Source organism: Rosa chinensis, chromosome 5 (genome assembly GCF_002994745.2).
Source record: "Rosa chinensis cultivar Old Blush chromosome 5, RchiOBHm-V2, whole genome shotgun sequence".
Lineage (NCBI taxonomy): Eukaryota > Viridiplantae > Streptophyta > Magnoliopsida > Rosales > Rosaceae > Rosa > Rosa chinensis.
This window is the reverse complement of record NC_037092.1, coordinates 42500295-42517631: the sequence shown is the minus strand read 5'-3', so window position 1 is coordinate 42517631 and position 17337 is coordinate 42500295. Positions and strand designations below refer to the sequence as shown.

Below are 17337 nucleotides of genomic sequence, written 5' to 3'. Positions count from 1 at the left end.
AGAAGATGAATCAATACAGACCCATCAATTTGTGCAACAACTCAGTCAAAATCATCTCTAAACTTCTCGCAAACAGGCTCAAACCCATCCTCCCTTCACTGATTTCGGAGACGCAGAATGCCTTCGTTCCTGGAAGGCAGATTCAGGACAATCTCATAATTGCTCACGAGGCATACCACTACCTGAAGTTGAAGAAATCGTCACCGGATCACGAGCTAGCCTTGAAGCTTGATATGAATAAAGCTTATGACCGAGTGGAATGAGATTTTTTGGAGGCTACCCTCCTCAGATTTGGCTTCGATGCGGGTTGGGTCAAGTTGGTTATGAGCATGGTATCCTCTTTCTCTTTTTCTTTCCTAATCAATGGCAAACAGGGGCAGCGGTTTCAACCTTCAAGAGGTTTGAGGCAGGGGGATCCTCTCTCCCCATACCTTTTCCTCATCATCAGTGAAGTCCTCTCTAGGAATATTGCTGCCGCTATTTCCAATACAGTTTGCAAGGGGTGAAATTGAGCAGAAACTGTCCAGGTCTTTCACATATTCTATTTGCTGATGATGCGCTTTTTTTCTTGAAGGCAAATGCTAGTAATTGTAGTCATTTGGGATCTATTCTCGATGCGTACTGCCGAGCTTCAGGACAATCCATAAATCTTGACAAATCCTCCATTTTCTTCTCGGCCAATACTCCTTTCGAGTGTAAGACGGAGATAGCCAACACGCTCAAGATCCCTTTCTCCGATGAACCAGGAGTGTATCTTGGACTCCCAACTTTCTGGGGAAATTCCAAGAGAAAGGCCCTGGCCTATATTAGGGAAAGAATTAGGAAAAAGCTGGATGGATGGAAAGCAAATATCCTGTCACAGGCCGGAAGAGAGGTCCTCATCAAAGCTGTAGCAATGGCGGTCCCGGCATATCCAATGGCCATCTTTCTCATGCCTGCCACCCTTGCCCGTGCAATCAACTCGGACATCTCAAACTTTTGGTGGGGTTACTCTGATTCGCATTGGAAAATCCACTGGAAGGATTGGGATAGCTTGTGCAAACGAAAAGAGGAGGGTGATGTTGGGTTCAAAGATCTTCAACTGTACAACAAGGCTCTCCTAGCCAAACAGTGCTGGAGACTGATCAGAAACCCCAATTCCTTGTGGAGCAAAGTTTTAAAAGCAAGATACTTTGACCAAACTTCTTTCTCGAAGGTTTGGAAAGGGTAAAGACCCTCTTGGGTGTAGAATAGCCTGTTGGCAGGACGGGACACCATCACGGAAAATGCCTTTTGGCAAATCAATAATGGAAGGTCGGTGGATGTATGGAAGGATAGGTGGGTTCCGAATAAGAATGGAGGTCTTATCAAGCCCATTTTTACATCAAACCGTTTCACCCCCCTCTTGGTGTCCGAACTGGTTGATGAAAACAGAGGCTGGAATGTGGAGCATCTTGAGCCTTTCCTGGAACCCACTGACATCAGAGCAATCAAAGCAATCCCGATTGGCAGTCCAACAGTTGAAGACACTCTGGTATGGCCTTATACGAAGAATGGAACCTACTCGGTGAAAAGTGGTTACCACAGGTTGAAAGACTCCTCCAAACCACCGAAGGCCAGTAAGCCATCCACCTCCCGCAATGTGGATCGCAGTATTTGGAAGTTGATCTGGAACTCTCATAGTCTTCCAAAAATTTCAAATTTCCTTTGGAAAGCAGTCTCGGATGCTCTACCTACCGGCCAGAATGTCTGTAAAAGGAAAGTAATTCCTACCCCAATCTGCTCCATTTGTGGTGAGTTCCCTGAAACCCCTGAACATTTGCTTTTGTTGTGTCCCTGGACAGCCAATGTTTGGTTTGGTAGTCCCTTAGGATATGTCCCTAAGAGGCAAAGCATAACCACCCTGGAGGAGTGGCTGCTCGGGATAAAAAAGATGGGCCTAGCCTCGGGTGCCGGTTCAGAGGACATGTTACATTTAATCAGTTTCCACTTGTGGGAGATCTGGAAGCATAGATGTGAGGTTGTCATGAGGAAAGGAACTCCTAATCCTTCGGTTGTCATCGAGAATGTTCGGCGAAGCTTCTCAGAGTGGGCTGAAGTAACAATGAAGGTGGAGGAAGTAACGAATAGCCCTACATCTCTTACCCGAAACCGGGCCTGGCATCCCACCCCCAATCCGTATCTAAAAGTAAATGTGGATGGTGCTTGGGACAGTGGCTCCCTTAACAGTGGACTGGGAATCATTGTAAGAAACCATAGGGGTTTCTCGGTCGGAGGTGCAAGTATCCATGAGAAGTTTAACTCGGCGATTGAAGCGGAAGCCGCGGCCGTGGTTAAGGGTCTTCAACTCGCAGCTCATTTACATCTTCACCGGATCATTCTGGAAGGGGATTGCAAGGAAGTAATTGCGGCCCTGGATGACCCGTCTGTCACTCCCAACTGGAGGATCTCCCCTTTAATTGCAAATGTGGCACATCTGAAGTCTCTCTTTGACAACATCAAATGGAATTGGATCCCCCGTGAAGCAAACCGTGTTGCTGACGCAGCGGCTAAGCTAGCAAAACTGAGGTTGTGCTCCCAGGATTGGGCTAACAGGCCCCCAACCTCTCTTCTCTCCATTCTGAGGAACGATGGCCTACCTGGTCCCCCTACCACACCAAGTTCTTAAGCTGCGATAGCTAGAATTGTTTTGTTGTTTCTACTGAAGTACTTTCCTTGTTTAGTCTATTTCTTCTATGTACTCCCCCTTTCTGCCCTGGTGGCTTAATGAAATCCTTATTCAGGCCAAAAAAAAAGTGGTAAATTTTCTTAGTTTACCATATGAGTCCTCAAAATAATAATATTAGTCTTCAAAGTGGTAACATGAGTCCTTAAAGTGGTAAAAATAGTTGATGTATGAGAAATGTTAACATACCATAGCTTTACCCCTATATATTGTATCTTCAACTAACAATATGGGTGTGAGGGCCAAACCTCCCAGCTAGACTGGGTTCTAGCCCTCGTTAAAAAAACATATGTCATGAAAATACAATATCTGACCAATATATAGGCAGAGGATAAAAGACTTTGTGAAATTTGATAGCTTAGAGTGAACTTTGAATTCATTACCATTGTTCCTCATCTGCAATAGAAATAGAAGGGAAATTCTACAGTACCTGCATGCATGTGATATACTCAATTACAGATTTGACAACAATTTTGTTGTCATTGTGGTAAATAGAGTTATTTTTTGGGTAATTTTAGTTCTATTAGAGGTAATTACTCCACCTACGATATTTTTACAAGTTTATGAACAAATTCTTGTCGATGTGGTAACTTGGTTCAATTATATGTAAATGTGTAAAACAAATGTGATAACTTTGTTGTCAATGTTGTAAATTTGTTTCAACTAAATTGTAATTTTCGTTCAATTAGATGTAAATGAGTGTATGATAAACATCCAAGTACTACAGACAACCCCAAAAATAGAATACACTGGTACTATCAATTTCATTTTAAATGTCATTGCTTATTAACTGAAAGCCGAATCGTGTTACACAAATTTACTAATTGTTCTCATCAGTATCATACAAATTACAGATGTCTTAATAGGAAATGGAAAAGCAAAGACATAAGAATGAAAGATTCTTGAGTAGCAACAACAAAATTTCGGCCAATTCTTCAGACTCAAAAGGAACCACATTTGGATGTAGCTGAGTAACGTAACTTGCTAGCACACAAGAGAGATGTAACTGATACCTGCTTGAATTATTATCACATTAAGTAAACTAGTCCAGTCATTTACTCCCTGATATCACCCTGAATTTAGTAAGAGAATGTTACTGATAAAGCCCTGATAAGATTCATATTAAAAGCAAATACTGCTAAATTTCAAAGGTATGTAATGCATCACGGAGATATAGTCTAAATATTGATAAATAAAGAAAATCTGTTGCAATACACTCTAAATAAAGAAAATCATTATCACTTCAAGAATTCAACTGCTATGCAATACCGTCTCTAATTTGCATACGTGAAAGTCGGGAGATCATTGTATTCAGCATGGAACTGGAGGAACTGTGTGAAGAGTTGGTCAGAATAATTTGTAGTGTAAGCAGCAGCAGAAGCAGCTGCACTGGCACCCAGCCTCAGGGCCAAGTCTACGATTGCTAGACCTTTCTTGGATCCTCTTCTAGTGTGTGTTTTGGTTTTCATCGACGACAGCAGTACGCAGAGTACCTTTTGCAGCCTTAAAGGGCCATGCCTTTGCTTCAGTAACTGCTATGTTTTCACTCTCTTTCAAGTCTATGATAGAATACTAGATTGTGAGAGATAGTTTGAAGGAAATAGGCAAGGAATGTATTACAGTAAATAGGTTAGTTTAATCCAATATATAGTGATGTGTTATACATCATATGTATGTAGAGGAACAGGAGTAGTTGCCAAATGCTTACCTGCTCCACTTTGGGCAAAATCATGTACCAAATGTGAATAAAGTGTAAATATGATGCATGCGTGTATAGAATCCGCACCGATTAGTACATTGCGTGATGAATCAGGTTAGTGTATTATGAAATAAATAATCGTCATGCAAAAAGCTTCTTATACTATTTGGGTTGATATATCTCCATTCAGAGAGAGGAAAAATTATACTATAGTCCAAGCCATTTCAATCAACCAAGCAAAGTATTGTTAACGCTGAAATTTCCCATTTCATTTTGGCAATAACAAAATGTACGTAATGAGAACAGATTACAACCAGGCGTTGCACCCAAATCTACTACAAGTTCAAGATAAGTATATCCATTTTTTTTTCTTTTTTCATTCCTTCTGCTTACAACAAAAGAATTATTTTCACAGAAACAAACCCACCCATATAGCCAAAAGAAAAGCTCAACCTCTTTCCTATTTTACAAGCCGCACGATTATGGATAGTATTCGTTCTACATATCTCAAGACCCCTAAAGGGGAAGAATCAAATATATGAGCTATCACAGCCTTTAGCTGTCATGCCTATACGTGATATCAGAAATCCCTAATACCTTTCTGTTAAACAGACTCAATCTTCTCCTTCAATCACTCCCAGAATCTCCTCCATTGATTAGATAGTTTGTCTACTGCTGGTTTACCGTTTCCTAGGATTATGCATCAGTTTTGATCTTGTTGTTAATGTAATACTTGTAACTGTCAAATACTCACAGCTATATAATACATAGAATGTAATAGCTTAAATGAATAAAGGGAAATCAATTTCTACATGGTATCAGCCTAGGTTTAGGATCCTCATCTCTCTCTCCTTTTGCTTTTGTTTTTCCTCTTCATGTCCAGTCACTCAACTTTGGTTTCATGGCTTCCACCTCTTCCACCCCTCCCTCCCAAAACACTGCCCAATTTACCAAACTCACTGAAACAAACCACCTGGTATGGCTTTGTCAGATCAAACCCTATCTTCATGGTGCCAAGCTTTGGGGTTATGTTGATGGCTCCATCCCTCAACCATCTCCCACCTCCACAACTCCTGCCATTGAAGGAAAACCTGCCACCACCATCCCCAATCCCGAGTATGACAGTTGGTTTACCATCGACCAACAAATTGTAAGTATCCTCACCACCTCGCTAATTGAAAATGTGGCTCATCTTACCATTGGGTTTGATACCTCTATGGCAATCTGGGACTGCCTCGCCCGCCACTTCTCCCAACGCTTCGTTGCTAGCGCCACCCGCCTCAAGCTTCAACTCTTTGACCTTCAGAAGGGTTCGCAGACCATTGATACATATCTGCAGCAGGCCAAATCCATTGCCGATTCATTGGCCTCAATCAACCAACTTGTATCTGATGCTGACTTGGTGGTTGCCACACTCTATGGCCTTGGCCCAGACTACCTAATGCTCCGCATTGCTCTTGCACAGTCTCCATCTCTCCCTGATTTCTCTGACCTCCGTGCTACGATTCTCGCTTTTGATGCTCAACAGACTCCCTCTTCTGACCCGGCGGTGGCTACTACCTTGTGCACTCGTGCTCCAGTCCAGGAGCAGCAGCCCCGTGCTCCTTGTCGTGACTATCGCGGTCGGTCTCACCAATTTGGTGGTCGGATTGCAGGGTACAATCGACATCGGCGTGGGGGTGTGCGACACCAAGTCACGTCTCAGCTTGCATTTTCTCAAAACGTGCAGTAGCATGGCACGCTTGCAAATATGCTTTCTCCTTTTCCTTGATCTAATTGGGCTCCTCGTTCACCTTGGGCCACTGGTCTTCTTGGCCCAAGCCCCCAATGGTGTCCCAACTGTCAAACGAATCATCATGGCCTTGCTCAATGCCCTCACCATTTCTCAGGTCCCAATCCAGCACCCCCATTTGCTGGAGCCCATTCTCTTGGTGATCCGAATTCGTATCCTGATACTGGGGCTACCCACCACATGACAGTTATGCCACTACACAACTCACAATCTTACGATGGTCCACACAATGTTTACATGGGTAATGGCGATTCCATGCCAGTTACCCATACTGGTAACCTTCCTTTATCATTGGGCAACTTTCCCTTCTCCTTAGAAAATGTCTTATCCATTCCATCAATTCGTAAAAATCTTCTGTCTGTCGCACCGGTTATCTAGTACAGTCGCCGTCGTCTACCTCCCCATCCTTCGCCTCCGCCCCCAACCACGGCACCGGCCGCCTTGGATCTTGTCGCTCACCCACCGCCGGCATCTCCTACCTAGGTTGTCGTGTCCATGGCCGAAACCCCTTCTCAGATCGAAGCTTCAGTCGACACCCATCCTCTGGTCATCGCGCCTGCCAGCATTGCCGTTGAGTCGCTCCAACCCACCTCGGCCGATCCCCCTCCACTGGTTCATCCCATGACTACCCGCCTTCGTGACGGAACTCATCAGCCCAAACAATTCACAGATGGCATTGTTCGGTATCCTCTGCCTCGAGCTCTTCTCACCTTCATTGACACTGTTGAACCCACCTGCTACTCTCAAGCATCACAGAAAGCTGAATGGCTTGAAGCAATGGCAGAGGAGATCAATGCCCTTTTGAAGAACGACACATGGACTCTGGTGCCTCCCTCTCCAACCAAGAATACAGTGGGCTGTAAGTGGGTGTTTCGGGTGAAGAGGAGGTCTGATGGGTCTATCGAGCGCTACAAGGCTCGTCTCGTCACCAAGGGATTCCACCAGCAGCAAGGTATTGATTACGATGAAACCTTTAGCCCTGTGATTAAACCTGCAACTATTCGCACTGTGATTACACTTGCTGTGTCTCGAGGTTGGTCCTTGCACCAGTTGGATGTGAAGAATGCCTTTCTTCATGGCATTCTCAAGGAAGATGTCTACATGGTTCAACCTCCAGGTTTCATTGATCCGGCACGGCCTTCTCATATCTGCAAGCTCAACAAAGCCCTTTATGGATTGAAGCAGGCTCCCCGTGCTTGGTTTATCCGAATGAGTGCCTTTCTTTTATCAGTTGTCTTCTTTCAGAGTATTGCTGATCCTTCCTTGTTTATTTATCGTCAAGGGCTTCACACAATTTATTTCTACTCTATGTTGATGATATTGTGTTGACGGGTAGCAATAACCAACTTATCCAGACTTTTATTGATACTCTTGGGCGTGGCTTTGACATCAAGGATTTAGGTCCTCTTCACTATTTCCTTGGCTTACAGGTCACTCCACACTCTCACGGGCTGCCAATCAATCCAATAAAGTATGCTCATGATCTCCTCTCCAAGCATGATCTCCTGTTCAGTAAACCTGTGAGTACCCGTATGTCTGCTAAGTCTGACCTCAATGCCACTGATGGTGTCGTCCTTGAGAATCCTACATCATTCCGTGAAATTGTTGGGTCCTTGCAATATCTCACCATCACACGCCCTGACATTGCCTTCGTCGTAAACACAGTTGCCCAGTTTATGAGCCACTCCCGTGCTTCTCATCTTGTTGCAGCCAAATGCATCCTCCGTTACATCAAATGCACTCTTGATCATGGTTTACTGTTCACACCACAGCGTCAACTGGTAACTTTGTCTGGTTACTCTGATGCTGATTGGGCTGGCTGCCCCATTACTCGTCGCTCTACATGGATATCTTGTCTACCTACATTCTAATCTCATCTCTTGGTGTTCTAAAAAGTAGCCTACCATTGCTTGCTCTAGTGCTAAGTCCGAGTATCGCTCTCTTGCCCATGCTAGTGCTGAAACAACTTGGTTGGGCTATTTGCTATATGAGCTTGGTGCCCGAATTCAGTTCCCTATTTTGCTACATTGTGATAATCTGAGTGCCACTTACATGGCATCCAATCCTGTTTTTCATGCACGCACCAAGCATATTGAGCTTGATTACCACTACGTTCGTGAGAAGGTTGCCCGTGGTAGTCCTCGAGTCTATTTCATTCCATCCAAGGATCAGCCGGCAGATTTACTCACTAAACCACTTCACAAGTCTCGCCGTCTTCTCTTTTCCAGCAAACTTGTCCGTCCAGCACCGCCAAGTTTGAGGGGGGCTGTTAAACAGACTCAATCTTCTTCTTCAATCACTCCCAGAATCTCCTCCATTGATTAGATAGTTTGTCTACTGCTGGTTTACCGTTTCCTAGGATTATGCATCAATTTTTGATCCTGTTGTTAATGTAATACTTGTAACTGTCAAATACTCACAGCTATATAATACATAGAATGTAATAGCTTAAATGAATCAAGGGAAATCAATTTCTACACTTTCAACAAAAGATTACTTTTTTCTTTTCTTTTTTGGTTCATAAGATTGAACAGTGTTTACAAGGAAAGAATTATCAACCGCCTATGCCCACAATCTCCATCCCCGCTCAGCAAGGGCTTCATGCACTCGACTGGCTGCTTCTGCGGTTTCATTGAGCGGTGGATAACTCCAGCTCTCTGAAATCTGTAAAAAATAATTGAAAAGAAAAAAAAAAAACATCAAGATTATAAGAGATGGAACAAGAGACTACTTCGAATTATAAAATTGCTTTTGCTAAAGAAACTGATCAAGAATAAAAGACAAAAAAAATGTGATAAAAGTTTATACAGAGAACATTCATCAAAACTTAATGGAAGTTCCATGAACAAACAAATTATCATTATAACCAATAATGTGATGCCACCAAGAAACTAAAAGACTAAAATCCTTTACACACCATAAATGGCCCATGAATCTCATGAAGCTGTCAAGAACACAAAAGTCAGAAGTCGACAGAATAGTTCCAGAGTCAGGATAAATCACAAGCAGATCATACAGTTCTACCTAAACAAAATAGCCACCAGTTAGTTTCATTTACATGAATATGGAATCATACGGAACTATTGGTTTCAAAACAGTCAGAATAATTCTACATACATGAGGGATGAAGGGCCAACTAAAGGGTCAAGATGGCATCCAAATGGACATCAACATGACATGGAAATCAGGGATACATGGCAATTGATCATGCAGGTTTATTTCATAAGCATCTATCTTGACAAATAAGGATGACAGATAGGCCACAGTGCTTTGTACATTTAAACTACATGATGTGGCACTTATAATTGGACAATGCTAAACAGGCCACACGGTCTTAAAACAAGGTTTACAAGCAACAATAACTGCCACATTATGTGGTCTCTGTTACAAGAAAAAATGGTATATTCAGCATTGTCAAATGGCATATTCAGCATTGTCCATTCTAAATTAAAGGCCATCATTGTGTATAGGAAAACTTAATGAATTTCATTCAGATTACTTACATTCTCCAAGCCTGTAAATGGCCGAACCATTCCTCGCTCCTTGAGTGATTTATGGAAATCACAAAGCTTCCATTTACAATGCTCAGCTCCCATTAGATAGACAGGCTTCCTGGAAATATCGGCAGACAAAACGAAAATCCTTCAATACCAACAAACTTTTAAATAAAAATGAAGAAAATAAGTCCCCAGTCATCAGTTACAGAGATAATTTCTCAACCATACCCGGTGCTGCAAACCTCACTTATCATGCTAACAGAATCTGCGGTGACAACAAAAGCATCGACCCAAGCTAGATGGCCCATGTGCGGGTTTGGCTCTGAAGATAATAATATTTTGTCAGTCCATTTACCGCTTTTATTCATTCTGTTTACAGAATATGACCTAAAACCCTTGAATTAAATTTCACATGTTACCTTGACCATCCCAAGTGTAAACTTTTGGATTACCACCGAGCTCCTTTGTTACAAAATTGGATACCTGTAGACGAAAGCAAAAGGGAAAAAGAATGAGTACCAACTAAAGTAACATAATTATTTTGTAAGAAAATGTTATCTGTCTCTGGGCCTTTGGCAATACCTTTTCAGGTGTTCTACTAGAGAAACATGATGCTTCCACAGCTTACAAGAACACTAAGCAAATAGGTTGTCAATTGCTTCGCAAGGTCCACACCATAACGACAATTGCCTGTCAAATGAAAAGGGTGGACTCGTAATGGAACATTAGAAACAACAACAATAAGAAATTCAAATCATCAAAATTATTCTAAACATTCTACCAAATCCTAAAAAATGAGTGATCCAATATTCTTCAAAGATGCCAACACTAGTTTCTGTAACAGGAGGCCAGCCATAATGATTTCAACTACAAGATCTGAAGTCATACCAACTATGTCTTGCATTACCTTTCCTAGAGTACATAGGGAGTAAATGAAATAAAAGCTAACATATACCAGAAAACAGAACCACTAGCTAACACAAATCAGCAAGCAAACATTTCACACCTGAGTCTGTTTTCCTGAATAACTGAATGCTAATTTTACCCTTTTTAGATCATAAACATCAAAGGTCTGAAAGATGGTACTGATTATATTTCGTTTTAGGCTACTTCTGTATTCTATACTATGCCTACAGAAAAATAATGAATTTCTAGGACTTCGAAACTTTGTATGTATATGGCTTATAATCTAATATCTTATCAAATTAGTTGATGAAGGAAACGGCACAGAGATACTCAAAAGTATTCAACAAATAATTCTTATAAATGTACCAAACTTCTGACCAAGACATAAACCACATGATGATCAATTGGTTATTTGGAACTAACCAATAAGTGGAAAACATCACCAAGAAGTGTGGTGGACCAGCCAATTCATTACTGTTTCGAAAACGTGTGGAATCATTCTTATGTTGTTTTTAGAATCTAGTAAATCCAACATGCTTTGGCTGCCCTTACTGAAGGGTGTTGGTAAGCATGTCCTATAGCAAACTGTAGCATTTAAGCAGTTAACCCCCAAACAATGTTGTATACACTTAGGAAGAAGAGGAACATACTTTTTTTAGGTCAGAAAATTGCTGCTCTGCAATCAAAGAAATATGTTTTACTTCTCTCTGACGGGCCAGTGTTAGAAATAAAATCTTTCGAGAAGATAATGTCATTCAAATTTCCTTGTGGAGTGGCTTCTAAGCTGGTTCTGCCAATTATGTAGCAACTAATTGTCTGCTATCACTCTGCAGAACTTAATTTAACCTAACATTTAATTCAAAAACAGAATAACAGCAACTGGCAAGCATACTCAGTAATCAAATACTTTGAAGCCAATCCAATGAGTAACAAGCAACAAAGATTCAGTGTATGACAAAAGATTACTTGTAGGACCACCAATGTTCACCACAAGTAAGGGCTTTGGTAGAGCTGCAAATTCATCACGCCATGCACTGGCAGCATTACGAAGGGCAGTAGCATCAATTTGATGCAAAGCTCTAATAGTGAGGACCTGAATTTAGAAGTTTTTAGTACGTAATAGCATACTGGGGGAAATTGATGATAAAATAAGGTTTATATTTCAAAAACAAAGAAAACAAGTAGTGCGTATTATTAGAGGCCATCATACCACATGCCTGTCAGGAGGTTCACGAGGAGTTATCCACCCACGTAGAAATTGAGGAACCTGCTTCTGTGATTCAGGAGTCAAAGGATAGTAATCGTGTTTCGGGGTAAAATCCAAGTCAAATCTATTGAGATGCAACCTGGGATGTTGTATCTGCGAAAGAAATACGAAAATGAGGAATACAACACAGACACACATGTTAAGCCAACAATGATGAGCCACAAGACAGGAAAAAACAAATAGATCCACCACTGAAAATTATAAAACTGGGCACAAACTTCAATATTAGAAATGTAAGGGGAAAAAAATCAGACACCATTTCAATTTAGTAACTTTACATCGCCCTAATTATTTGTAAACTTGGGATTTTATCCATCATATTGAAAGAGAGTGAAAATCTAACAAAGATTACAATTCTTGCAAAAACCTTATAATATTTGCTTTCAAAAGTAAACTACTTAACCACCGCATTACAACAAGCAGCTAAGAGGGTATAGGCTGCAAAACAGTCTTCTAGAATTAACGTCTTTTCGCAGCTAACTGTATTAACTATTAAGAGGCTCCAAGTTGAAAGATCACTCTGGCCTTAGCACTTAATGAACAGAAAATTATGCAGTTAAGAAAAAATTCAAAAATAAAACCACTCTATGTAGTCTGCCCCAACATGAGAGCCTTCCCACAAGTTTTATTAATCACCCTGGATGACAGAGAAAAAAGTGGACAAGAAATTGACAACAAAGACATCAAGAACAAAAATCAGAGAGAACTACACCAAATGCAATCAGTTAGCTGAGACGAACATAGCAAAATCTTAGTCTAGAGCTGCTTTTCAGTCTAGCAGAATATAGGAAAGCCAGTATTCTCCGAGTGATTTGACACATAATCATATCTTCTCATCAGTTTGAACAGTGGAGAAGAAATCTAAAGATCATGTGTCAAACCATTCAGAGAGTACTACATTTTTTTTTGTTGTGAAGTCTAGTTGCTATAACTTGTCTCAGATAACTAATTTCATTTGGTGTATATTTCAAGGCCATGTATCAAAATCACTCGGATACAACTGAGCATTTTCTTTAAGGCATGGTAAAGCCAAAAACCAAATGGAGAATATATATCCAACACCTCAGAAAGTTCAACCAATCCATTACATCCCAGAGAAAATAAGTAAACTAAATACACATGCCAGCACTTGGAAATACATTGTTTGGAGAATGATTTTGGCACTCTGCCTTCAAACTTGCAGTCCACTTTGACAACTTAAAATTAGAGTGCAAGTGTTAAATTGTGTTGAAATTGGAGTGCTACCTAAAATCAATGCACAATTTAAAAATCATAAGTTGATCAAAACTCCAGTCAAGCATATAGTGATTATCATGCACATACAGCATCAGAATAAGTCTAAACTTTTTGACATATTCCATTTCTTGCTAGCTAAAGATAATCAAGTTATATGATATAAATTGTTACTCTTAATATCATTTCAGAGCGGATTATATAGTATAACAGCACACAGATGGTAAAAAATTATAAAAAAAAAAAAAAAAAGTTGAACTCGAAATAGATTAAGGTTGCAATGACAAACCTGAACAACAAAGATGTTTTCAGATGCTAGTCGTCTAATAGAACTTACAATGGAAATAGTATCCCTGCCACAAGCTACCGCCAGTATGGGTCCATCCCTGATAAAGAAAGAGAACAAGTACCGAACATCTATCAAGTTAAAAACCATATTCTTACTATTGAGGAAGAAAATTTATTCTGGACAGTGGCCATGATTGATTCCTAACAACACTATTTGGCGCCCTATTAAACAGTATTGTACTTGTGCTAACTAAATCTATAAAGAAAATTAAAAAAAAAAAAAATTACTTTTCATAAGTCCGACGAGCCATGGTTACAATCTCCTGGACATCAGCTTCGAAGATTACAGAGAAACAGGCTTTTCACAAGCAATGACTAGAGCTAAAGAAATTGCAGCTGGAGTGGAAGTCGATCCCGTCTTTCCTGAAAAAAGACAAATACGTAGAAAAAGACACTTTGATGAGTCGTCCCGATCAGCTCCTTCTGAATCTGCTGAAGAATCCTTTCGAATACACTATTTTTTATTCATAATTGATCAGGCTATTGGTTCTTTGAAGAGAAGGTTTGAACAATATCAAGAATATGAGGATATTTTTGGGTTCCTATTTACATCAGATGAGTTATGTTCTTTGGATGATGATGACTTGAAGAAGCGTTGCTTACATCTTGAAAGCAAATTGAAAAATGACGAGTCTGATATAGATGGGAATGACTTATTTGCAGAATTGAAACTCTTGAAAAACCATTTACCAAAAGAGCAAAATACAGCCAGTGCAATATTAAATATTTTGAAAAAGATGAATTGTTTTCCAAATGCATGCATTGCATACAGAATATTACTAACTATTCCTGTTACTGTTGCATCTGCAGAGAGAAGTTTTTCAAAACTAAAACTATTAAAATCTTATTTGAGGTCAACCATGCATGCATGTTGCAGAAGAGATTAAATGGATTAGCTCTGATCTCAATTGAAAGTGCATTTTTAGATATCCTTGATTAAGAAAGTCTTATTGATGACTTTGCTGCAAAAAATGCAAGAAGATCAATGTTCAGAATTTAATATTGCATTGGCTGTGTCTCTCTATCTTTTTCTTTTGGTACAAATGTGTACTAAGAGTTTCAGTTCTTCAAATAAAAGGCAGGACGTATGGTAGCTTATTGGGTGGTGCAGCAAACAAGTGCTTACGGAGGAGAGGGATACATATGAAGTTTGTTATCGTCATGAATGAATTAGGAGTTGGTCTCGTCTAACATTATTTGAAACTTTCTTAGTTATTTTGATTAGTTGTTTGAGAATAATTTTTATATTATTGAATGGGGGAAGTCTAAGGTGTGTTGATGTTTGTCATACATCAACTTTTTAATTAATATATATTAAATTAAATTAGTTGGTGAAACCTGTTATACAGGTCAACAGGTTATCCAATTATAATTTGACATGTGTACTTTAAAAAAAAAATTACCATACTAAGTACTCATTTATTATTTTATACGTAAATCGTTCAAAAACTTGTAATGAATATCGTAAATATAATAATTACTTTTATTACAACTATAATTATCATTAAATACGTCCAATGTGGTCTTTTGTTGTAAAATGCCTCATCCAGTTGTATTGGTAGTTCTTTCTCGCTTTGTACATGAACAAAGCGTCGTTCTTCCTCTTTTTCTCGTCTTCTCCTCTTTTTCAATTTAGGGTCTTTTTTTTTTAATTTCATTGTAGATATATAATTCAGAATTTTGAAAAAGAAAAAAAAAATGTTTATAAATACTACCTGTTAAGCAGGTCACCACTATTGAATATTTCTGACCATCAGATATATTCAACTTTTAATTAAATCTAACGGTCTAAAATATTCAAAAAACTTGATGTATGGCATACGTCAACATATGCTAAAATTTTCCTATTGAATGATCTTGTCATAACATTTTTTTTATTTTACCCATTCTTTTTTTTTTTTTTTAAATCATTATGCAATGAACATAAGGCCTCTATCAAATTTTCGCACTAGGTCTCTGAATTCTCAGGACTGGCCCTAATTTCAACCCAGCACTGCCACCATTTTCTGTTGGTAGAGACCCAACTTTCTGGCCCCGATATATTAAGAAAATACACATCTTCCTTACGACGCAATCCAACTTCTTGTGAACAGAAACCAGGAGCCAGTGAAGCCACTCATTTAGACCACCTCTTGGCCTTGTAACTCGCTGCATGGCATTGACAAGTTAGAAGACAAAATGGAACTACGTATATAAGTGAAACTGCAGTTGTTACAAAAATAGATGGGAAAATAATTCTTAGAGAGAAAAAGTTGTTGCTAAGCTGAAGGACCAGAAAAGAATGGATATCCATAGCATGCACATTGGAAGAAAACACAAATGAATGTTGATAACTTATACGTTTTGCATCAGGAGATGAAAGTTAACATGACCGGAAAGTTTAAAAGAGTAAATTTGAAAACTTATAGGGATATGAACACCTGAAAGAATGCTGATACATATAGTACAAGCAATAATATTTTAAATGCAACTAAGGGACTGTAACAAGTAATCATGATGAGCTACATCTTGATTTACAATTCAGAATTTGGAAAGCTGTACACTGACTAGAGTAAGCTAGACTAGTTCTAGTTAAATCTAATTCAACATTAAACTTACTTTTCATGGGAGTTCATACTTCATAAGGTGCGGCGTACGACGCCGTATACGCCGCCTTCAAAGATTTCCGGCATCCCCATTTTGGGGCTGGGCGGCTCTGGAAGACGTATCGGCCTCATAAAAATTGAGACATTGGATCTTCAGAGAAAGCTTGAGACCGAGAAATGAGCAGACTGTGGAGATGATTTGGTGCCAAGGAGGACGGTGGAATATAATTAATATCAGTGGCCCTCTTTTGTTGTAAAATTGAAATTTCAGTCCCTAAACAATACTATTTTACCCCTTTATTTTTTGTAAAATAGGCTAATGTGTCTCAAAATCTCGATTCATAAAAATTTCTTAACTCGATAAATTATCGGTATTAATTAAGCAAACAAGCATGAAAGGTTTAGTGCATTTTGATCCCAAATAATTTCTGGATTTTTATCTTCTTAACCTCATATCGTAAATTTATTACTCGATTTTTACCTGCGCATATCAAGTGGCGGTGATTAGTGGTTTGAAAAAGTGCGGTATGAGGAGCTATGGATGATAATGAAATTCAAGTTGTGCTGGTCACTAACTATTTGTATTCCTTCGTGGTTAGATCTGAAGCTACGGTAAGCATATCCTAAATTATGGTCCATGGAATATTGATAACTGTTTACTTAATACTGTTTCTTGGCCCAGAGATCTAGCTATCGTAGTGACATAGTGTTCCAAATAGAATTGGATAGTATGACATAGTCAGTGATGTCATTTGTCAGGGTTTGAGTCCATTTATAACCACAAATACATATGGCCAACTTTAATCCTAAACACAGCAAATTAAAGAGTTTTGTGAATCTTGAGCTTTACTCTTCACAGTTTGAATCTAAATCCCATTTCTAGTTTTGCAAATCAATAGTATACTTTGTTGTGCAGGGGCGTAACAAACACAATATTGATATGAAACTACATGAGCAACCAAACAACGAAAAAGAAAGCAAACACAAGAATACAAAAATTTATAGTGGTTCACTCAATCAATGTGATTGAGCTACCTCCACTTTCACAGCCAGCGAGAAATTTCACTATAATCAATTGGAGATAATATAATTAGAGTTTGAGAATAAACTCTCTACCAAACCCCAATACAATCAATTCCCCAGTAAAACTGAGAATAGGCTATTACTCTAGGTTAATTATTTTTCTCTCACACCAAACTAAGTTGGCGGCAACAAACACACATATATATATTATATATATATATATATATCCTAGTTAACCTAGTCTCACATATATCTCCTAATTAACCAAGAGACTCTTGCCCAT

At 39.3% G+C, this 17337-nt stretch overlaps 1 pseudogene; it reads right to left on the bottom strand.

The window, feature by feature from the left end:
• Positions 1-8704: 8704 nt before the first annotated feature.
• LOC112203875 lies at positions 8705-16163 on the bottom strand (annotated as a pseudogene).
• Between the last annotated feature and the right edge of the window lie 1174 nt (positions 16164-17337).